The following is a 24,221-nucleotide window of genomic DNA, read 5'->3' as shown; positions in this document are numbered from 1 at the left end:
CATGAATGAACCCTGAAGGCATTATGCTAAGTGAAATAAGCCAGTCACAAAAGGACAAATATATTAATCCATTTATATGAGTTACCAAAAGTAGTCAAATTCATAGAGACAGAAAGTAGAATGGTGGTTGCCAGGGGCTGGAGGAAATGGGAATGAGGAGTAGTTGTTTCACAGGTACCAAGTTTCAGTGGGGAAAATGGAAAGTTCTGGAAAAGAATGGTGCTGATGGTTACATAGCAATGTGAATGTACTTAATGCCACTGAGCTGTATACATTTAAAAATTGTTAAGACAGTGAGTTCTGTCATGTTTTTTTACCAAAATTAATTTTTTAAGTGGTTAAAATGGTGAGTTTTAAGTTATATATATTTTATCATAATTTTAAAAAAATAAAATTACTGATGATGACAAGTTTATCAGAAATGTGTAATCAAATGTACTGGGATAATTCAAAGTTCAAGGTCGGGGCAGGTACCACCTGGTACTGCTACTACAGAGAATTTTCAGGGCACAGGTGCTACACCTAAAGCTTTGTAGTCCAAAACAATTAGTGAATCTAGGGTGTTTACATAGGAAGTCCTTCAAATACTACTCAAATATTTCAACTAGTATAAATTTCTGAATGGTTGTACAAAACACTGTTAATTATGACCATCGGCATACTGAGTACACCTATAGCCTGTTTGTGGCACAGTAATATGTCACAGTACAGTAATTAAGAAGCTCTGATCTCATCTCCAACTTTCAGCTTTCTCCCTGATCAGCCTCCTATCTCCCCCAGGCTCAGCACATTCTTAGACAATCATCTGGGTAAATCTCATACTAGTTCAATCATGGCTTGGGACTTCTGTTTCTTGAATGCTATACTGAAGGACATTTCCCTTCTAGCACACCCCACCCTCATAAGCAGAACCCATAGAATAGCTACAAAAAAGCTAATGCATCATAAGCAGCCTTAATAGAAGCAGTATCTGGAACAAGGTGAATTATATGACCTTCTAACTCTAAACCTCTATTTCTATGACTTATGTACGTTTTTATGACCCTATGTTATATAACACATTAAACTCAGCTTTATATTCTGATTGCTTGTCCGGGTATCAGCAATGAATAACATACATAGCAAAAAGGCATGCCTCATGATTTTTAGTAGCACTAAGCTATCTGAGGTAAAACTGAGAAGTAAATGAAACTTGTCATTCATGCTTTTCCATTCCTACCTTCACTTTTTGTCAAGACCCACATAATGCCCCATGGCAGTCCAAAGTTCCTCACTATCTTACATTACCTTTCAAAAAGTACACAACTCAATTTTCTCTGTTCTTTCCTTTCCTCCACCTAAAAACCTGTCCCAATTTTTAAAATCTCAATTTGGCAACAGCTAACCTCCTTCAGACATAAATCCTGCTTAGACTTGCTAATTTTCATATGAGAATGTCAACACCAACTCCACTCAGTGGTCACTAAAGCATATGGACCTGCCCTTAAGAGAAAACACAGAATATCTCTGCTTCAGGTTCTGCCACCCAACCCTTAGCTTATTAACCATTCAGGGTCATCGAGCTGTTTTCTTAGGGTACTGGAATTATAAATGATGGCCTTTTCTCTTTATTCAAACTTTAATACGTAATGTTATGTTATAGGGCAAAAGGACAAAAATCAACATTTGAAAATCTTATCCTAGACCAAATGCTTTTCAAACCATCTGTGGTGAAAAATCAGGATTTTATTTCCAATCTGTCATGACATATTTTTGTGAAAAACACTAAAAATGAATTACTAGAAAAAAATGAAATTAAAAAATCCAAAACATACAAATTATAAGCCTCAATTATTTTATTAAACGGACATAGAAATTATTCTGTCAAACTGCTTAAAAGTTTTTAGTCACTAATTTTCCATTCTATACTGATCTCCTTGCACTGGTACCAGTGTAGGCCACGCTTTAAAGCTGCCTTAGAATACAGTCTCTCACCCCAACCCAAATATCTACCTCTACCCTGTCAAGAAAGTCGAACAATCCATCTCGGAAGAAGCTGGAAGACACAGAATAGTATATTCTATGGTTAGTGAAAGAGCCACTTGGGATACATACACATCTCCCATCTACACATTTCTAATGCATAGAAGCTGATCCTTTTTCATAAACTACTCACCCATCTAACACACTTTGAGGTTTATGAGAGTAATAGGGCTGCAGTCTCATATATGTCTTTTACTTTGAAACCTCTCAATTTTTTAGGTTAGTTAAAACGCCTATTCTGGTTATTGGTTATTTACATAATAAACAGCCATTTAAATGCACATGCACTACACCCTTGTGAAGTCAGCAGGAGGTGAACATGAAGATCTGAGACCAAACTTCTCTGTATGTGTGCAAAGCATGTCTCCATTGTGTAATCGCTCTACAAATAAGAAATAAACACTGGGTTTATAAGACTTGGAAGAAAAGGTTTATGGCTTTGACTGTTTTCCATTACTGGAAAATTTACATGCTGAAAAGTAGCAAAAACCAGTGCAAAAGAATAAACAGTGGGTACACTTCAAGGGCTTGTTTCTTTCAAGAATCAGGAGCAAAATTGGGTTTTATTAGCTGTTTCATTAAGTTTTACTTTGAAGAAAAACAAACAGTGAAAGCATATGTGCAACATCTGATGAAAAAGGATTTTATTCTAAACAGTCTCTGTACAAAACTCATTAATGTAACATTAAATGTGAAGACTTGTCTAGCAATTTAAAAATAATTTTACTCATTTTAGTTTATTTATAATTTCTGACACAGTTTATTTAATGTATTCTAAACTTTAAATCACCATGTGTACTAAACTAATATATTAAATCTGTCTTTTCAATGACATTTTGCAATAAATATCTACAGCATCTGTTAAAGACAATTAGTATACAAATCTGTATCAAATGTAACACCTAAAGTAGGATAATACAGCTGGATATTGATAACTTGAAACACTCATGATTACATGTGTTTTTAAAAAGTACACACACACTTAAAAAAATCTAAATATATGTGCTACTATAATCTAGTATCTGAAATCTAAGCACCTAATATAATACTCAAAGTATTAAATAAAAGTATTTTTTTTCCTTAGAACAAATTTAGTCATGCTGGATAGTAATCATATTCCCACTGGAAGAATCTGCCCAATTGCTATTTTCTTGTTTCAATACTACACATTGATAAGAGGCAACTAAAGTTTGCTGGGGCAGGGGGGAGCACTGAGAAGAAAAATAAATATACATACATGCATATATATATATATTTGTGTGTGTGTATGTATATATACATATTCCAGTTCCACTGTGTTGGCTACATAATAGTGGTATGGAATAGATAAAACTTCAGCTTCTAACTTAGTCAATGAATATTCAAATATTAAACTATAGGTTAGGAGTTAAGACAATAGTCTTTGGAGGCAGACACACCTTGGTTCCAGTCTTGACACTGCCTCGAACATAAATACTATGTAACCTTGGACAAATCATTTACTTTCTCTAAGCCTATATGCCATGTCTGAAGTAGAAATAATAATGGCTAACTCACAGAGATATTGTGGGGTTAAATTAAATGAGATATATATAAATAACACCACAGTTATGGTGCTTTGAAAATGGACTTTCCTCTTGAAAAAAAAAAAAAAGAGTACTGGCTGGGCATGGTGATTCACACCTGTAATCCCAGCACTTTGGGAGGGTGAGGCAGGAGGATCACCTCATGTCAGGAGTTGGAGACCAGCCTGGACAACATGGTGAAACTCCATCTCTACTCAAAATACAAAAACTAGCTGGACATTGTGGTGGGTACCTGTAATCCCAGCTACTCAGGAGGCTGAGGCAGGAGAATTGCTTGAACCTGGGAGGCAGAGGTTGTAGTGAGCTGATATTGTGCCACTGCACTCTAGCCTGGGTGACAGAGCGAGACTCCATCTCAAAAAAAAAAAAAAAAGTACTCATTTTAATCAAAGTAATACAGCACATATTTTAACAACTAAACATGCATTAAAATGCATATATACATCCAGTCGTCTGTATCAGCAAGTTCTGCATCCATGGATTCAACCAATCTCAGATAAATTTTTTTTTGAGACGGAGTCTTGCTCTGTCACGCAGGCTGGAGTGCAGTGGCATGATCTCGGCTCACTGCAACCTCCGCCTCCCAGGTTCAAGCAATTCTCCTGCCTTAGCCTCCCAAGCAGCTGGGATTACAGGCATGCACCACCAAGCCCAGCTAATTTTTGTATTTTTAGTAGAGACAGGGTTTCACCATGTTGGCCAGGCTGGTCTCGAACTCCTGACCTCATGATCCGCCCACCTCAGCCTCCCAAAGTGCTGGGATTACAGGTGTGAGCCACTGTGCCCGGCTAACAAAATATTTTTAATATTTTACCACATCTGCTTTGAACATGTACAGACTTTTTTTCTTGTCATCATTCCCTAAACAATACAGTATAACAATTATTTACATAGCATTTACACTGTATCAGGTATTGTGAGTAATCTAGAGATGATTTAAGTATACAGGAGGCTATGCATGGGTTATATGCAACTACTAAACCATTTTATATCAGGGACTTTAGTATCTGCAGATTTTGGTATGGGAAGGTAGTCCTGGATCCAATCCCCCAGGGATACTGAGGGATGACTATATAACAAAAGTCAGCAGCCCCTCTTTCACCCCTCCACATACACTGGTCAGCCTATCCAGATGCAACCACTTGCAACTTTCCTTGTTTCTTCTACTATTCAATACCAAATTCCATACATTTTATCTATAACTTTTTCTTGACACAACAAATTTAGACATTACCTACTGAATTATTGTGGAGATTATATATATTCGAATTCAGCATGACCCCTGAATTTAAAAACCAGGATTATGAAAAAAATGACTTCTGTTAAACTCATACATTGGAAAGAATACAATCTATAAAAGAAGCAATCTCTGTTTTAGGAACCTAAGTAATACAAATCAATTATAAGGTGTTTACTAAGGGACCTCTACTCCTCAGAGTACAAACATGAAATGGTTTTATTTTTTCCAATAATTGTCCTTAACATTCCTATGTGGAATCCCCTTTTGTACCTGGTAATTGTGGCAGACTGATTTCATTAATGACCTCAATTTTTCACTCCCTGTATCCATGCCCTTTGGTATTGCCTTCTCGCAGTAACTCTGAATGTGGACCCTTTGAAAAGCTCAAGTAGAGGTCTAAAAAAGTACTTGAGTGTTTCTACTTTCTCTCTTCAGACCCTTACCACCACCATGAGAACAAGCTCAGGCTGGCCTGCCAGAACATGGAACCAAGCAGAATCATCCCAACTGAGGCCATCCTAGATAAGCCAGCTCCCAGCCAACCCTCAGTTGACAGCATATGCGTAAGCAAGCCCTGTGTACATCAGCTGAACTTGTCACAGATCAGCAAAACTGTCCAGTCAATTTGCAGACTTCTGAGAAATAACAGATGGTTGTTTTAAGTCACTAAGTTTGGAATGGTTTATTATGCGGCAATATCTCACCGATATATTAGGGATGCTTAACAACAACTTGGTGCCAGTCCATAACTTCTTAGATGCTTCCAGTTATTAGAACTCTATCCTTCTCCAGATAATTAAGACTCAATCCTGCTATTAGTTTTGTTACTCTGAAGACTTCAGTCTCAAAATCAGTTTGAAGCCCTTTTCTCCCTGTAGTTCAACCTATAGCCTAAGCAGCTTGAATGAGCTTCTCAAAATGAAGCATGCTCTTACTCAGAAAAGCCTCCTGCCCCTTACTACTTCTTCTAGGAGCCCATGGCTTAAAAACTGGAAGGAGGAAGGAGGGACATCGACTGGTTTAACTGGATGCAGTCACAGTCCTCTTCTTGTTTGCTGTTGCTTCTCTGACACTGCCTGGGTGTCAATATCTCTCCATGTAGCAGACACACAGCTGCTAACTCCCCCATGGGGTGACCGCATATGCTCTTCAGAGGCGCCTGCAGGGAGATCAACCCCTGGCACACTTCCCTAATCTAGGCAGTCACCATCCCCTTTCTATAACTGCAGAGTCCCTTTACCTGACTATCAGCCTTCTAGAACAGGACAAGAGATAAAATAGGTCAAGCCTAGCTACTCTTTGAAGTGATCATATTAAACAGATTAAACACTATCCCCTCCTTAGCCCCATTATTGTTCTCAACTCCCCGTACCTCTGCTCAGGCAGAAAAGAGCAGATGAGCAAATCAGCAGCTAAGCAAACACCCAACTAAGCAATGACATGACCACTTCTCCCTCCCTCCCCATCTGTAGGTACCCCAAACTCATTACAAGTGGTTATTTGAAGAGGGAAGAGAGGCATTGGGAAGGGAGAGAGTGGTTTTTCATTAAGAACACTGCACTCCCCATTTGCCGAGACTCATTCTCATTTTGGGGTGGAGGTTCTCAGTTCTTCAGGAATGGTTCCCCAGGGCAGTCTCTGTAGGCAGATTTCTAGCCCCAGTGACTAGTAGATTATTCATAGCAATCCAAATATAGAAAATTAGTTACTTAGAGTCTTTTGTCTTCAGCTTGAGGCTTTAGCTGCAATTCTGGAACAAGATAAAAAGGTCCCACTCAACACACTGTTACATGGTTATTTTTAAATCTAAAATATGCATTAAATTCTACTATATTGCATATCATTATAGAAAAAACCCATTTTTACTGAAATGCCGGTTTTATTAAAAAGACTGCCCTGAAGAGGTTATTTGAATGATATTTATTAACTTTTTATGTAAATGTTATAGTGTTTTCATGGATCCTAATTCATCACATTAAGGGATAAAAAAGGAACACTGACTTGTTTTTTAATTTCTCGAAATTTTTCAAATAAAACTTTTGTCTAATAAAATTCTTTAGACAAATTGTGAATTTTATTTTTTTCTGGAAAATCAGATATTCACTCATTCATTTAACAAAACTTTGTTTTTGTGCTTACTGTATACTCAGGGATATTCTAGTTGCTTTGGGCATATCAGCAAATAAAACAAAGATTCCTACTTTCATAGATTGGGCAGAGAAAGAGAGATATTAAACAAACATAATAAATAAGTAAATTTAATAGCATGTAAGAAGACAAAAATAGCAGTATGAAAAAAAGTAGAGTAGGAAAAGGGAAGCAGGAGTGCCAGAGTGAGGCTGTCAGATAGGCAAGCCAGTGGCTAGCAGATGGTTTGAAATGTTGAACAAGGCGGGCAGGGAGGCCTCATTAAGGAGGTGGCATGTGAGCAACCACACAAAGGACCTGGAAGACTTAGCTATATCTGGAAGAAGAGTGTTCTAGACAGAGGGGCCAGTCAGTTCAGAGGCCCCAGGGTGGCAGTATTTGTCTGGAGTGCTTAAAGAACAGCAAGGTCAGCGTGCCTGGACAGTTGTGATGAAAGAAAGAAAAATAGGAGGTGAAGTCAGGGGAGTAAGAAAGTGGAGAAGGAAGCAAATTGCACAGTTTATGGTGTATTGTAAATATTTTGGCTTTTAATCTGAGTTGAGAAGTGACACAATCTGACTTGTATTTTAAGAGTTATGTCATAGGAAGGCAAGAGTGAAAACAGTCAGATCATTAGGAAGGTAATCCTAGTAAGAGTTGACGATAGTTTACACCAGGGTGGTAGCAGGGAAGATGATGACAGATGGTATGATTCTGGATATTATGAAAAGGGAACAAGAAGGATTTCCTAATGGATTAGATGTGGGGTGTTAAAAAAAAAAAAAAAAAAAAAGGAGTTAAAGATAACTCCAGTAGCTTGAGCAACTGGAAAGATGGAGTGGTCATCAGTGGAAAGAGGGTTGGTTTGGGTGGTAGTAGATGAACAAGTTTGGGAGAGGGGAGACTAGGAGCTTAATTTTGGACATGTTAGCTTTGGGATCTAAGTGAATCCATCAAAAGAGAAGTGTCAGGTAAGAAGTTGGCCTTAAGGGAGAAACATCTGGGCAGGTGATATACATTTAGGAGTAATTGGCATTTAGATGGAATTTAAATGAGACCTCCATGGTCATGAGACTAGCTAGAGATGAGAATAAGACATAGGACTGCTCATGGGCACTAATATTATGAGATTGTGGGAAAAAAGAAAGAAATAGCAAAGAAGGCTGAAAAGGAATAAAGAGTAATATAGAAGGTGAACTAAGAGAATAAGGACACCAGTTGAAGAAAGTGTATCAAGGAGAAAAGAATGATCCATCCTGTCAAGTGATGCTAAAAGATCAAATAATTTACCTGTGAGTTTAGCAGCCTAGATATCACTGGTAACATTACATAATAATATTGGACCCAACGGATCATTCCATAAGAAAAGAAATTTTACTATTTAATGAAAATTCTTCTAAAACGAATCTTTTTTTCAAGCATTTGACAAAATTCAGCATCCCTTTATGATTAAAACCCTCAGCAAAATCAGCATAGAAGGGACATATTTTAAGGTAATAAAAGCCATCTATGACAAACCCACAGCCAACAGCATAGCTGTTCAGTATACACCATATACTGAATAAGGAAAAGTTGAAAGCATTCCCCCCGAGAACTGGAACAAGACAAGGATGCCCACTTTCATCACTTCTATTTAACATAGTACTGAAAGTCCTAGTCAGAGCAATCAGACAAGAGAAAGAAATAAAGGCCATCCAAATAAGTAAAGAGGACGTCAAACTGTCACTGTTTGCTAAGGACATGATCATATACCCTAAAGACTCATCCAAAAAGCTCCCAGAACTGGTAAATGCATTCAGCAAAGTTTCAGGATACAAAATCAACATACACAAATCAACAGCCCTGCTATACACCAACAGCAGCCAAGCTGAGAATCAAATCAAGAACTCAACCCCTTTTACAATAGCCACAAAAAAATAAGATAAAATACTTAGGAATATGCTTAACCAAGGCGGTGAAAGACCTCTACAAGGAAAACTACAAAACACTGCTGAAATAAATTATAGATAACACAAACAAATGGAAACACATCCCATGCTCACAGAGGGGTTGAATCAATATTGTAAAAATGACCAAACTGCCAGGGCTAGGCACGGTGGTTAACGCCTATAATCCAGGCACTTTGGGAGGCCAAGGTGGGCGGATCACGAGGTCAGGAGATCGAGACCATCCTGGCTAACATGGTGAAACCCCATCTCTACTAAAAAAATACAAAAAATTAGCCAGGCGTGGTGGTGGGCGCCTGTGGTCCCAGCTACTCGGGAGGCTGAGGCAGAAGAATGGCGTGAACCTGGGAGGCAGAGCTTGCAGTGAGCTGAGATCGCAACACTGCACTCCAGCCTGGGCGAGAGAGCAACACTCCGAGAAAGAAAGAAAAGAAGAAAGAAAAGAAAGAAAAGAAAGGAAAGAAAGGGAAGAAAGGGAGAAAGGGAGAAAGGGAGAAAGGAAGGAAGGAAGGAAGGAAGGAAGGAAGGAAGGAAGGAAGGAAGGAAGGAAGGAAGGAAGGAAGGAAGGAAGGAAGGAAGAGAAAGAAAGAAAGACAGGGAAAGAAAGGAAAGGAAGGAAGGAAGGAAGGAAGGAAGGAAGGAAGGAAGGAAGGAAGGAAGGAAGGAAGGAAGGAAGGAAGGAAGGAAGGAAGGAAGAAAGAAAGAAAGAAAGAAAGAAAGAAAGAAAGAAAGGAGAAAGAAAGAAAGAAAGAAAGAAAAGAAAGAAAAGAAAGAAAGAAAGAAAGAAAGAAAGAAAGAAAGAAAGAAAGAAAGAAAGAAAGAAAGAAAGAAAATGACCATACTGCCAAAAGCAATCTACAAATTCAGTGCAATTCCCATCAAAATACCACCATCATTCTTTATCGAAATAACAATCCTAAAATTCATATGGAACCAAAAAGAGCCTACATAGCTAAAGCAAGACTAAACAGAAAAAACAAATCTGGAGGCATTACATTACCTGACTTCAAACTATATTATAAAGCCATAGTCACCAAAACAGCATGGAACTGGTACAAAAATAAGCCTATAGACCAACGGAATGGAATGGAGAACCCAGATATAAAGCCAAATACTTAGAGTCAACTGATCTTCAACAAAGAAACAAAATAAAGTAGGGAAAGGACACTCTATTCAACAAATGGTGCTGGGATAATCGGCAAGCCACATGTAGAAGAATCAAAGTGGATCCTCATCTCTCTCTCACCTTATACAAAAATCAACTAAAGATGGATTAAATCCAAGACCTGAAACCACAAAAAATTCTAGAACACTGGAAAAACCCTTCTAGACAATGGCTTAGGCAAAGATTTAATGACCAAGAACCCAAAAGAAAATGCAACAAAAACAAAGATAAATAGATGAGACAATTTAAAAAGCTTCTACACAGCAAAAGAAATAATCGGCAGAGTAAACAGGCTACCCACACACTGGGAAAAAATCTTCACAATCTATACATCTGACAAATGACTAATATCCAGAATCTACAAGGAACTCAAACAAATCAAGAAAAAGAAAATCCCATCAAAAAGTGGGGTAAGGACATGAATAGACAATTCTCAAAAGAAGATATACAAATGTCCAACAAACATATGAAAAAATGCTCTACATCACTAATTATCAGGAAAATGCAAATCAAAACCACAATGCAATACCACCTCACTCCTGCAAGAATGGCCATAATCAAAAAATAAAAAAACAATAGATGTTGGCATGGATGTGGAAAAGGGAACACTTTTACACTGTTAGTGGGAATTTAAAATAGTACAACCACTGTGGAAAACAGTGTGGAGAGTCCTTAAAGAACTAAAAGTAAATCTACTATTTGATGCAGCAATCCCACTCCTGGGTATCTATTCAGAGGAAAAGAAGTCATTCTATGAAAAAGATACTTGCACACACTTTTATAGCAGCACAATTTGCAATTGCAAAAATATGAAACCAGCCCAAATACTACTCAGTCATAAAAAGGAACAAAATAATGGCATTTGCAGCAACCTGGATGGAATTGGAGACTATTATTCTAAGTGAAGTAACTCAGAAATGAAAAACCAAACACCGTATATTCTCACTCACAAGTGGGAGCTAAGGTATGAGGACGCAAAGGCATAAGATACAGGCTTATGATACACATTGTATCATAAGAATGATACAATGGGCCGGGCGTGGTGGCTCACGCCTGTAATCCCAACACTTTCGGAGGCCGAGGTGGGTGGATCACAAGACGTCAGGAGTTCGAGACCAGCCTGGCCAACATGGTGAAACCCCGTCTCTGCAAAAATTACAAAAATTAGCCCGGCAGTAGTGGCATGTGTCTGTTATCCCAGCTACTCTGGAGGCTGAGGCATGAGGATTGCTTGAACCCAGGAGACGGAGGTTGTGGTGAGCAGGGATGGTGCCACTGCACTCCAGCCTGGCAACAAAGCGAGACTCTGTCTAAAAAAAAAAAAAAAAAAAGAGAATGATACAATGGGCCAGGAGCGGTGGCTCACCCCTGTAATCCCAGCACTTTGGGAGGCTAAGGCGGGCAGATCACGCCCAAGACCAGCCTGGCCAATATGGTGAAACCCTGTCTCTACTAAAAAACACAAAAATTAGCCGGGCGTGGTGGCACATGCCTGTAGTCCCAGCTACTCGGGAGGCTGAGGCAGGAGAATCGCTGGAACCCAGGAGAGGTGGAGGTTGCAGTGAACAGATGCACCACTGCACTCCAGCCTGGCGACAGGGCGAGACACTCCGTCTCAAAAAAAAAAAAAAAAAAAGAATGATACAATGGACTTTGGGGATTTGGAGGAAATGGTGTGTGGGTGGGTGAGGGATAAAAGACTACACATTGGGTACAGTGTATGCTGCTTGAATGATAGTTGCACCAAAATCTCAGAGATCACCACTAAAGAACTTATTCATGTAACCAAACACCACCTGTTCCCCAAAAACCTACTGAAATATAAAAAAAAAATTAAAAATAAAAAAAGATGTGAAAGACTTTTACTGCAAAAACTATAAACATTGCTAAGAAGAATAAAAAAAAATATGTCAGTGGAAAGACATTTTATGTTCCTGGATTGGAAGACTAAGTCACACCATGTAAATACATGAAGGAAATGTAAATGCATATTTCTAAGTAAAAGAAGTCAATATTTAAAAAATACATACTGTATGATTTAAACCATGTTACCCTCAGGAAAAGGCAAAATTAAGGAAACAGTTAAAGAATTAGTAGTTGCCCGGGTTTAGTGGAGAGGGAGCGATAAATAGATGGAGCACAGAAGATTCTGTCAGTAAAACTGCTCTGTGTGATACTATAATGGTGGATACATGTCATACCTTTGTCAAAATAGAATGTATGACACCAAAAGGGAACCTTAATGTAAACTATGTACCTTGAGTGATAATGATGTGTCCATGCAGGTTCATCAGTTGTAAAAAATGAACCACTCTGGTGGGGAATGTTGATAATGAAGGGGGAGGCCATTTATGTGTGAGGGTGGACGTACATGAGAAATCGCTATACCTTCTGCTCAATTTGGCTGGGAACGTAAAACTTCTTAAATAAAGTCTACTTTAAAAAACACACAAAAACAGCACCTTACAACTCAAACAACTCAAGAATAAGAAGAAAAGCAACCTCATTAAAAATGGGTAAATTTTTGAATGGACATTTTACTAAAGAATATATGCAAGTTGCTAACATTCCCATGAAATGTTAGCATTCAGCAGCATTAACAATTAGGGAAATTCATGAGAAACCACTTTACACCCACCAAAGTGACTATAATCAAACAGAAAGGAAATACCAAGTGTTGATATTTGTCGGGGCAATCAGGAACCCGCATATTTTGCCGGTGGGGATGTAAACTGCATAGCCACTTTGAAAAACAGACCGGTGGTTTCCTAAAATGTTAAACATCAATTCACCATATGACTTGGCAATTATATTCCTAGATATCCATCCAACATAAATGAAAATCTGTGACCCCCAAAAGGCATGTATGTGAATGTCCATAACAGCATTATTCCTAATAGCCAAAATCAGAAAACATTCCAGATGTTTATCAATTGGTGAATTATATTAATATTCTATAGCTGCCATAACGAATTACCAGAAACTTTGTGGCTTAAAATAATAGAAATTTATTCCCTCACAGTTCTGGAGGCCAGAAATCTGAAATCAAGATGTCCACAGGGCTGCACTCCCTCTACGGGAGAATTTTATGTTTAAATTAAAAAAAACAAAAAAATAGTTTTTAAAAAACAAAAAAATAGTTTTTAAAAAAACAAATAGTTTTTTTAAAAAACAGGTTTTTAAACACTAGTCAATGACTCACTTATTTCAAAAAATATATAATACAATGGAATGGAATAAAATGAAATGTATTCATAACAAATAAAAAACTTGGCTTAACTCCTTGCAGTTTATATGATTTTAATTCAATTGAACAAAGGCATCTAGAGTGTTTACTTTGCTAAGTGCCAAAAATATAGAAACAGGAATATAAAAACAAAAACAAGCTGGGCGCAGTGGCTCACCCCTGTAATGCTAACACTCTGGGAAGCCGAGGAAGGTGGATCACTTGAGGTCAGGAGTTCAAGACCAGCTTGGCCAACATGGTAAAATCCTGTCTCTAATAAGAATACAAAAATTAACCGGGCATGGTGGCACACGACTGTAATCCTAGCTACTCCAGAGGCTGAGGTGGGAGAATCGCTTGAACCTGGAAGGTGGAGGTTGCAATGAACCGAGATTGCACCACTGCACTCCAGCCTGGATGACACAATGAGACCCTGTCTCAAAAAAAACAGTAAAAACAAAAACATAGTCCTTGTTGTCAAGGAGCTCTCAGACTACTACGGGGAATTAGGCAAGTATATAGATGGCCACCATATAGAATTGTACACCAACTATATGGAAACACAGAGGAGTGGATCTAAGCCAAACTTGGGAGGTCAGGGTTGCCTAGGTGAAGGAAGTGATGCATAGATTTAATCTAAAAAAAAAAAAGTAGTTATTATGGGCAAAAGATAGCCATAAAAATCACAAAAGAAAGTACCAAATAACTAATAAACATATGAAAAGATGCTCAAATGAACTAGTTTTTGGAAAATGCAAATTAAAATCATGTGGCCTCAGGAGGCAGTACTACAAATCCCCTTCAAAAAACAACTTTGAAACTGAACAAAATTGTTAAAAACAACCATTTCAGGGAACTGGGAATCAACTAAAGGCAAATAACATATTAAGAAGCACTTATTCACGCAAAACTGTTGAAATTCAGGCAAGAACAGTGAGAGTCTGTGACATTCCTCCCTGAGGTTGCTCGCATTCCTCCCTGAGGTTGCTCCCATCCCTCCCAGATGGTCAGTACAGTGGTTCTCCCAGGACCACAGGCTGTGAAACCAGCAGCCTTACTGCCAGAGGGGCTCAACTGATCTGAAGCTGAAAATGAAAATACGCCATCCAGCAGCATCGTCAGTAAAAGTAGCCACCTCTGTAGCAAGCCTGAGGTAGTAGTTATCCCAGTTGGCACAAGCAACCACCCAACCAGCACCATAATAGGAATAGTAATAGGGAGATTCTGGAAATGAAGGATTACAGAGAAGCTTGAGAAACGACACACAACCCTGGCAGCCTTCCACTCACATGTGTAGGGGAAGCTAAGGGGACTCAAGCTGTCCACACATCCTGGCTGACGAGGCTTTATGTAGGCACAGAGGACACGGTTGAAACTAAAAGACAGGGCAGACCTGAACACTGCCTAAACTTCGAATGTGCTCCCCAACCCACACAGAACCATCAGGACGTGGAGAAGCCTACTGGCTCCAGGTGTTTGAGCATAACCTCTGACCAATCATCAGCAATTAAGCTCAAATGTAATGTTGAGAGAATGAAGCCGGGCTCAAAAGAGTAATCTTTTTTAAGCAAGAGTTTTGCATGCTTAGCTAAGGAGACTGATCTATATCCTGAATAATGAAGAATCACTAAAGGATTTTAACCAGAGAGTAATGGAGTGGAATTGCATTTTATAAGATCACCTTGGCAGGCTTAGAGGCAGATTGGCAGAGGGCAAGATTAGAGACAAAGAGCAGAAATAATGACAGCCTGAACAAAAAGAATGGTGATGGGCAAGGAGGGCAGAGGTAAGCCAACTTGAGAGATTTTTAAAGATGGAATAAATTGATGTGATGATCCATTCAGTATATGTACTGAGGCAGAGGAATGTAAAACCTTCAGGGTCATGGCCTGAGTCAAAGGATGGTGGAGCCATCTAGAAAAAAAAAGAATTCAGAAGGAGCAGTGGATATGGAGAGCAAAAAATGACAAGCTCAGTTTTAATCATGTTGAGTTTGAGATTTATAGAACTTTAATCCATGAGACTGCTTACATAATTAAACTTTGTATAAAATTTATTACTTAGAAAAAGATAAGTAGCATATGGAAATATGGGAATGCAGTGGTCCAAAGATCTGGGTTTCTATTTCAGTTTTAGTTCAAAGTTGGACAAGTCAATTGTTACCTTGGTGCTAAGTTTATTTACTTACTTAAACTATCTTTATGTAAAATAAAGAAAATAAGACTGTCCTATACACTCACAGGAATATTGTGTGCATAAAAAGAATGCTGTAAAACTAGAACACATGCAATTGCTGCTATAGTGCACAACTTGTTCTGGAAGCTTTAACTAATACAATATGACCAAAATGAAGCCATAAATATTGGAAAAGAAACCATATTTTCATTATATCAGATGACATGGAAAGCACCAAAGAATTACTTTTTCTACTATTAGACCTAGTGTTAGTTCAGTAAGGTAACCAGTTACAAAATACACCTAGTAAAATCGGTATTTTACCTACATATCAGCAATAATCTTAGACCTTAAAATGGGGAAAACCCGAGTCTCTCTAGATAAAGCTAGATCGATCACTATTTTATCCTATCATGGATCAACTTAAACAAATTAATTAATTAATTAAAGCCTCATTCAAACTGTGAATTTCAAACTTCACTGAAGACTTTAAAAAGTGAACACCTAGCATGTTCCTAAAAGGGAAGACAACATTATACATATATAATTTCACTCCAAATTTATAAATTTAAAAGGACAGCCATCAAAATCCCAACTGGAAAACACAGCAACACTTATTTATCTAATTAAGAGTACAGGTACCAAAATGAAATTCCCCACATACGAGGGGAATTAGTCAAAATAATCACAATTGTATTAAAGTAGTGAGATAATTGGTTATTTTTCCCCTCCATTTTTACAGATATTCATAATCAGAATTTTGTCTGTACCTGGAAACACTCTCCAAGACCTTGAGGATAAGAAATACAAGAAAGCATTTTCTGAGTTAAAGATGAAATTAATTCATCATAGATCAGAGGATATAGGCAAATTACCTTAACGAGAAAAAAAATGGTTCCCTAGCCTGCAAGATTTAACTGGAACTCAATGACAACCAAAAGAGCAATTAATCAGTAATTAATACTTTAAAAAATTAGATCACTGAAACAAACATCAACAGTGTCCACTACACTGTTCAAGAGAAAGAGTCTTTTAACCGTACACCCTTTAAACAATTTGTCCTCAATGGTAAGAGTACCCATCTTGTGGAGCAAGATGTATTGATGCCACTTTCAGATTATGCTATTAAATATTCCATTTATGCAACTATGAGAATCTGAACTCATTCTGGGTTCCTATGATTTTGGTTTTACTCACCTACAAAACAAAAATGAGCTATCATGCTGAGATGGTGATTTCAGTTCATTTGACAATTCTATTTATTATAAATTAATATATTTGATTCTGATATACATACAATCATATATAAATATTATATACAAGTAAGATAATTATGTCTAGTATATATAAATAAGATTAGATATAGACATAATCAGTCCTTTGACATTGTTTAATGTGAGTCTGTTTTTGGGAGACAGCGCCATTCCATTCCATCTGAACCCAAAAAGCTGAGGGTCAGATCCTGGGCTTGATAAACTCACCAGTGTAAAGACAACTTCTTACAAGGCTTTTTGAAATACAGCTGAACTAAAATATCACTGTTAACCAGTGCTCTTATTTGTTAAACTTTCACAATTACTATCATTTTTTAAATTTTCATTTATAAATTTGTGAAGTATTATAGCTTTCCTTTCTCAGATAGTTTTGATAATCTTTAAAAATAGCATTCAAACATATTTAATTCACAAGTGATACAACCTGTTCTTCTTGAAATGATTGCTTAAGATTTGCATATGTTTAAGTGACATATCATATCACAACACTCAATAAATTATGAATGGAAAAATCTAGTATAACTGACTAGGATTTAATGTTTATTACAAAAACACAGCATACTGCTCCAAGAGCATTTTTCTTCTAATCTCCTAAGATAAAGAAAAAAAAATCTACTCTAGCTTCATCAAAAGATTATATGAATGCGATATATTTAATCTTTATCTACTGACATCTGGAACTAGAAATGGTATTTCATTAACTCACAGCAGATGACTTAAACAAATGCAGTATTACACTAAAACCACAGCAGTAACATGCTCATGACCCCCCTAAAAAGGATTAATAAGGAGATACAGAAAGATCTATAAAGTAAACTAGAAGAATAAATGTTAGTCAAAAAGTATTTCGAAACAACAACTATATTTATTTGTTACTCACATAAAGCAATATTATTCCCAAAAAAACTGTGAGAAATCCCTATTTCTTTTAGTGAACCTTAAAATTGTAACTAGATTTTAGGAAAGAATCTATATAAGCATATTGTCTTTATAGAGATTAAAATTTTAAGTGGATACTTAATATTTCACCTTTGAAGTAAAAATAATTATTTCCAACAAATATATGTGTGTGCATATATATATACATATATATATGACACAAAAGTGAATGGGTAGGCAAAGTAAAGTAATTGTATTGAAAATATGAATTCCAGCCTGTAACAGTGGTTCATGGCTGTAATCACAACACTTTGGGAGGCCCAGGCAGGAGGATCACTTGAGCCCAGGAGTTTGATACCAGCGTGGGCAATACAGTGAGACCTCATCTCTACAAAAAAGTTACAAAATTAGCCAAGTGTGGTGGGTATACACCTATAGTCCCAGCTACTCGGACGGCTGAGGTAGGAAGATCACTTGAGCTCAGTAGGTGAAGACTGCAGTGAACTAAAATTGCATTGTTGCACTCCAGCCTGGGTGACGGAGCAAGGCCCTGTCTCAAATAAAATAAAATATGAATTCTATTATTTACTCTCTAATTTGATTATATTCTGATAGAAATGTTCAGTTGAGTTTATATATTAGCCAATGTGAGACATGAAGGAAACTACTCTTGTCAAATACACATGGAAAGCATTTTTAATACTGTTTAATAATATACTTCAGAAATAAAAACGTACTCTCCTAACAGAATGAGGCTATGTAATTCAAGAAGTCATCATCTAATAGAAATTCACTCCAAATTCTCTCTTTAGCTGCTTCCTTCATAAAACTGTAAATCGAAATTTGTAGAAATAATGAATGAAATTTGTGGACATCATGCTAAATGAAATAAGCCAGCCATTAAAAGACAAATACTGTGGGAGGCTGTGGCAGGCGGATCACGAGGTCAAGAGATCGAGACCGTCTTGGTCAACATGGTGAAACACCATCTCTACTAAAAATACAAAAATTAGCTGGGCATGGTGGCACGGACCTGTAGTCCCAGCTACTCAGGAGGCTGAGCATGAGAATCACTTGAACCCGGGAGGCAGAGGTTCCAGTAAGCCGAGATCACACCACTGCATTCCAGCCTGGCAACAGAGCGAGACTCCATCTCAAAAAATAAAATAAGTACAAATACTGTATGATTCTACTTACATGAGATAACTAGAGTAATCAAATTCATAAAGATAGAAAGTAGAAGGGTAGTTGCCAGGTGCTGGGGGGATTCTGGAGTTTGGTTGCATAACAATGTGAATGCACGTAACACTACTGTACTGTACACTTAAAGTGGTTAAGATGGTAAATTTACATTATATGCATTTTACCACAATTTTTAAAAATATATAAAAATTTGTAGAAACAATATTTCATGGCTCTAGAGTCTTTTCTTGAATTCATTCATTAATTTTAATATATAATGATAAATGTACAGAGCATGCATGAAGAGCCTATAATTTGAATACATATGGGGAAAATAAAGAAAGCTAAGTTAATTAGGTTGAAATATATTATATCACTTCATACATGCCACAGATGCTTTGAAACACCATCTCTGGCTGTGAGTCAATAATTGTGGAAGGTGATGGGTACGTGGGAATTCATTATACTATTCTCTTTACTTTTGTATGCTTGAAATGTTTCATAATAAGATATGTGAAAATAAAGATTGCTGTGCAAATAAACAAAGTAAGAAATTCAGCAGAACAACAAAAATGATGGGAAGGTCCACGGTGGGCTTTGTACTCAGAGGTGGAATACAGTAATATATGGAGATTTTTAGAATCCATTTTAAAAATATGAATTTAATGTAATTAGCATAATGGCAAAGGGTTTTAAGGAAAGTAATATGAATTAACTAGAGAGAAAAACTACTAAAAAGAAATCATAAAATCAGTTTAAATTTATACTCGATATAAAATGAAATTTAAAATTTTTACTCAATATAAATTAGCAAACAAGCCCTTTCAATAAGCGGTTCCTAAGCTGTAATGGAGATAAAATATTTCTGGTATGTTGCCACGTATATTTCAAAATATAATCTAGTATGTTTAACTGAAGAGACAAGGGATTAGCAGAGAGAAGAGGCTCTTTAATTCTTCTGAAAGACTAACACACAAAACGATCTAGTATTAATTGTATAAAATATAATCTCAAGAAAGTAGGATATTTTGTTTTCAATCTGAATGTTCTCTCTTCCTGTTTCTGCTATACAAAAGTGAGAAGGAAGCTGAAAATCTATAGGAAACTATTTTATTAATTACTTATGAAAGGTGGAATCACAGAACTGAAAACTGAGATCCTAAACTAAAACACAAAAATCAAACAAAACAAAATTTCTAGAAAGCAAGGTAGAGTTTTAATGTTGCACAAATCCCAAAAAGAATAATTATAAAAGCGTGGTAGCTGACACCTGTAATCCCAGCACTTTGGGAGGCCAAGACAGGCGGATCACCTGAGGTCAGGAGTTTAAGCCTGGACAACATGGTGAAACCCCGTCTCTACTAAAACTACAAAAACTAGCCAGGCGTGGTGGTGGATGCCTGTAATCCCAGCTACTTGGGAGGCTGAGGCAGGAGAATTGCTTGAACCCAGGAGATGGAGGTTGCAGTGAGCCGACATAGTGCCACTGCACTCTAGCCTCGGTGACAGAGTAAGATTCTGTCTCAAAAAACAAAAAACAAGAATAATTACAAGTTTAGAAAATATGAGTAAATTGTTGTGAGATAAAAGAAAAGGAAGCATATATATATAACATACAAAAAAAGTAGAAGATAATAGTACCAAAATCAAGCCCATATGCACATCATCCACATTCAACACATTTGAAGATTTTGCCACATTTGCTTCATCTATCCCTATTTATTTGGTTGTTTTTGTTTTATTTAGCTATTCTCCTTGGTATCATTTTATACATGAGTCCATAATCAAATATCACTAATCATCTCAAAAAAAAGTCCTTTTACAGTTCATTTGTTTGAGTCAGGGTCCAGATAAGTTCAAATATTACATTAGGGTATAGCTCTTGAATTCCTTTTAATCTAGAGTAGTGCTACTCAAGTGTGAGTTTCAATTGGTGCCATTTTGAGAACTAATTGTTACCAGTTCAAAAACTGTTTACTGGTCCTCAACTCTTTGTTACATGTCAACAAGATAAATACAGAAAAGGAAAGTGAGCACTTAGAAACGTTCATAGCAAGTTGACACTGTCAAGACATCCAAGTGCATGATGAGTGGACTCATCTCACTGAACCAGCTGGCAGTTGTCAGACTCACTGTCAGTCACACGTGACCTAACTGCATACTCGTCATGCACTCTAGGACCACTTACTGTTTGCTGCCTGGATAGAATATTAAAAAAAAAACAAACAAACAACAAAAACAAAAAACCCAGTGTTTAATCCTAGAGAGTTTGAGACACAGTCCTTCTCCTCATTTCTTTATCCTACTATTGACTTTTTGAAGAAATAGGGCCAGGTGTCCTTTAGATTCATGGATTGTTGTGCCTGCTTCCTACAGTGTCAATTACCTTGGTTCTCTATCTCCTGATTTCCTATAACTGATTCTATTCAGGTTCAACTTTGGGGATGCAAATACTTCATACAGGGTACTCTGTGATTCATGTTATAAAACTTCAAAAAATATATCATATCTGGTTCCCCCATTTTTAGTAATGCAAAAAGACCGATCACTAGGCTCAGGTAATAATAGCTCAATCTCTCCTTTGTAAATTCCCCCTCAACCTTTCATCTAATTGTTTCATCCACCAAGTATTGTTGCCTAATTCATTTCATTAGGGGCTTAAAATGATAATTTTTTAATCTTACCATACTTTCTTTTTTGAGACAGTCTCATTCTGGGCAACAGAACAGGCTGGAATGCAGTAGCACAATCTCGGATCACTGCAACCTCCGCCTCCTGGCTTCAGGTGATTCTCCTGCCTTGGCTTTCTGAGTAGCTGGGATTACAGGTGTCCCCACCACAATGACCAACTACTTTTTGTATTTTGAGTAGAGATGGGATTTCACCATGATGGTCAGGCTGGTCTCAAACTCCTGACCTCAAGTGATCTGCCTGCCTTGGCCTCCGAAAGTGCTAGGATTACAGGCATGAGCCACCATTCCTGGCCTCTACCATCCTTTTATAGTTATTAGAGAAAATTGTGGGAGAGGGACTTTCCCTCACCAAATCAGGCTATCTGCTTACCATGAAATAGGACATGTAAGAAAAAGATAATACTTACTTCTTTCCATTTGATTACCGATGTTCAGACAAAGGAATTGATGTCCTATAAACTTCCAATGATGTTCAATGGGTTGGATTGGAAGGCTGTTCTGCTCTTTCTCTCTCTAACATTATGAACACATGGTTTTTTAAGATATATGTGCTTCAAAAAATTACATCTATTGTTATTTATGGTACTCAAATAATTGTCTTATCTTTGACCAATGGAAGCCTCTTAATGTTAACTCTTAGGTCCTTTTAATAGGACCCCACTAGCTAACTTGTCTTTGATTTCTTTGCATTCTGGTTAGTCAATAAGAAAACCCAGGCTCAGTTTGTACACTTCTTCCCTCAGACCTGGAGTCAGTAATTCCTGCAAGAAATCCTGCCTCCTTTTTGTGGGAAATGGTATTTATAGATCACAATCTGGGCATTTCAGCAGACAAAGCTAGAAAATATGTAGTTTGCATTCCTACTGATATTGCAGATTAATATTACAGTACTTTTATTTAATTTCTTTGATTTTCTATTAATCACTTTTATCTTACATCATAAATCTTGGCTCCTGATGATCTTAACATAAATACATAAGTACTTATTTGCGTTTTTGTAAAATAGGTATAAAATAATTACAAAAGCATAAGATATTGAGAGTACTATTAACAACCAGGCTATTTTTAAAAGCTTACAATTTCTTTATAGCACTATTTATCCTTCAATTAAAACCCATTAAGGATAGTCAAAATACTGTGTTCTTAGGTCACGTGAAATAATTTTTTTCTCATGTTTTTAAACTTTTATTTTAGGTTCAGGGGTACAAGAGCAGGATTGTTGTATAGGTAAACTGCATGTCACAGGGGTTTGGTGTACACATTATTTCGCCACCAAAGTAATAAGCATAGTATCCAACAGGTAGTTTTACTTTTTAAAAAATACTTTTACTTTAGGTTCAGGGGTACCTGTGCAGGTTTTTTTATATAAGTAAATAGCATGTCACAGGGGTTTGGTATACAGATTATTTCATCACCCAGGTAATAAGTACAGTACCCAATGAGTGGTTTCTGGATCCTCACCCTCCTCTCTCCCTCCACCTTCACACAGAACCCAGTGTCTGTTGCTGTCCTCTTTGTGTCCATATGTACTCAATGTTTAGCATCTACTTATAAGTGAGAACATGTAGTATTTGGTTTTCTGTTCCTGTGTTACTTCACTTAGGATAATGCCCTCTAGTTCCATCCATGTTGCTGCAAAAAACATGATCTTGTTCTTTTTTACGGCTACATAAGTATTCCATAGTGTGTATGTATCATGTTTTCTTTACCCAGTCTACTGTTGATGGGCATTTAGGATTCTATGTCTCTGTTATTGTGAAAAGTGCTGCAATGAACATATGCGTGCATGTGTCTTTATGGCAGAATGATTTATATTCCTTTGGAATATATTTGGAATCGTGATATTGGGATTGCTGGGTCAAATAGTAATTCTGCTTTGAGTTCTTTGGAAAATTGCCAAACTGCTTTCCACAATGGCTGAACTAATTTACATTCCCACCAGCAGTGTATAAGTATTTCCTTTTCTCTTCAACCTCACCAGCATCTGTTATTTTTTGGCTTTTTAATAATAGCCATTCTGACTGGTGGGAGATGGTATCTCACTGTGGTTTTGATTTACATTTCTCTAATGATTAGTGATGTTGAGTGTTTTCTCATATGCTTCTTGGCCATATGCATGTCTTCTTTTGAAAAGTGTCTGTTCATGTCCTTTGCCCACTTTTTAATGGGGTTGGGTTTTTTGTTTGTTAATTTGTTTAAATTCCTTATAGACTCCAGATATTAGACCTTTGTCAGATGCATAGTTTGCAAATATTTTCTCCCATTCTGTAGGTTGTCTGTTTACTGTTGATAGTTTCTTTTACTGTACAGAAACTCTTGTTTAATTAGTTTCCATTTGTCAATTTTTGTTTTTGTTGCAATTGCTTTTGGCATCTTCATCATAAACTCTTTGCCTAGTTCTACGTCCAAAATAATATTTCCTAGGTTATCATCCAGAGTTTTCATAGTTTTCACTTTTAAGTCTTTAATCAATCTTGAGTTGATTTTTTATATGATAAGAAAGGGGTCCTGTTTCAATTTTCTGCATATGGCAGGCCAGTTATCCCAGCATCATTTATTGAATAGGGTGTCCTTTCCCTATTGCTTGTTTTTTTGTCGACTTTCTTGAAGATCAGATGGTTGTAGATATGTGGCCTTGTTTCTGAGTTCTCCATTCTGATTCATTGGTCTTTGTGTCTGTTTTTGTACCAGTACCATGCTGTTTTGGTTACTGTAGCCTCATAGTAT

The 24,221-nt window shown here is 37.0% G+C and overlaps 1 protein-coding gene across 42 annotated transcripts in view; it reads right to left on the bottom strand.

Annotated features, from left to right (window-relative positions):
• The window catches only part of ATG10 (autophagy related 10), a 305,844-nt gene that overhangs the window by 235,042 nt on the left and 46,581 nt on the right, over nt 1-24,221 (bottom strand). For 2 of the 42 annotated variants that reach the window (XM_073993766.1, XM_073993760.1), the window contains exon 3: nt 6,537-6,577. The exons of the other annotated variants lie outside the window; for them this stretch is intronic. The gene's annotated coding sequence lies outside the window, so the exon portion shown is untranslated. The remainder of the gene's footprint in view (nt 1-6,536; nt 6,578-24,221) is intronic. 42 annotated transcript variants of the gene reach the window in all.

The sequence above is a fragment of the Macaca fascicularis genome, chromosome 6 (genome assembly GCF_037993035.2).
Source record: "Macaca fascicularis isolate 582-1 chromosome 6, T2T-MFA8v1.1".
Taxonomy (NCBI): Eukaryota; Metazoa; Chordata; class Mammalia; order Primates; family Cercopithecidae; genus Macaca; species Macaca fascicularis.
The sequence above is the reverse complement of the archived record's forward strand: the minus strand, read 5'-3'. Positions and strand labels throughout refer to the sequence as shown.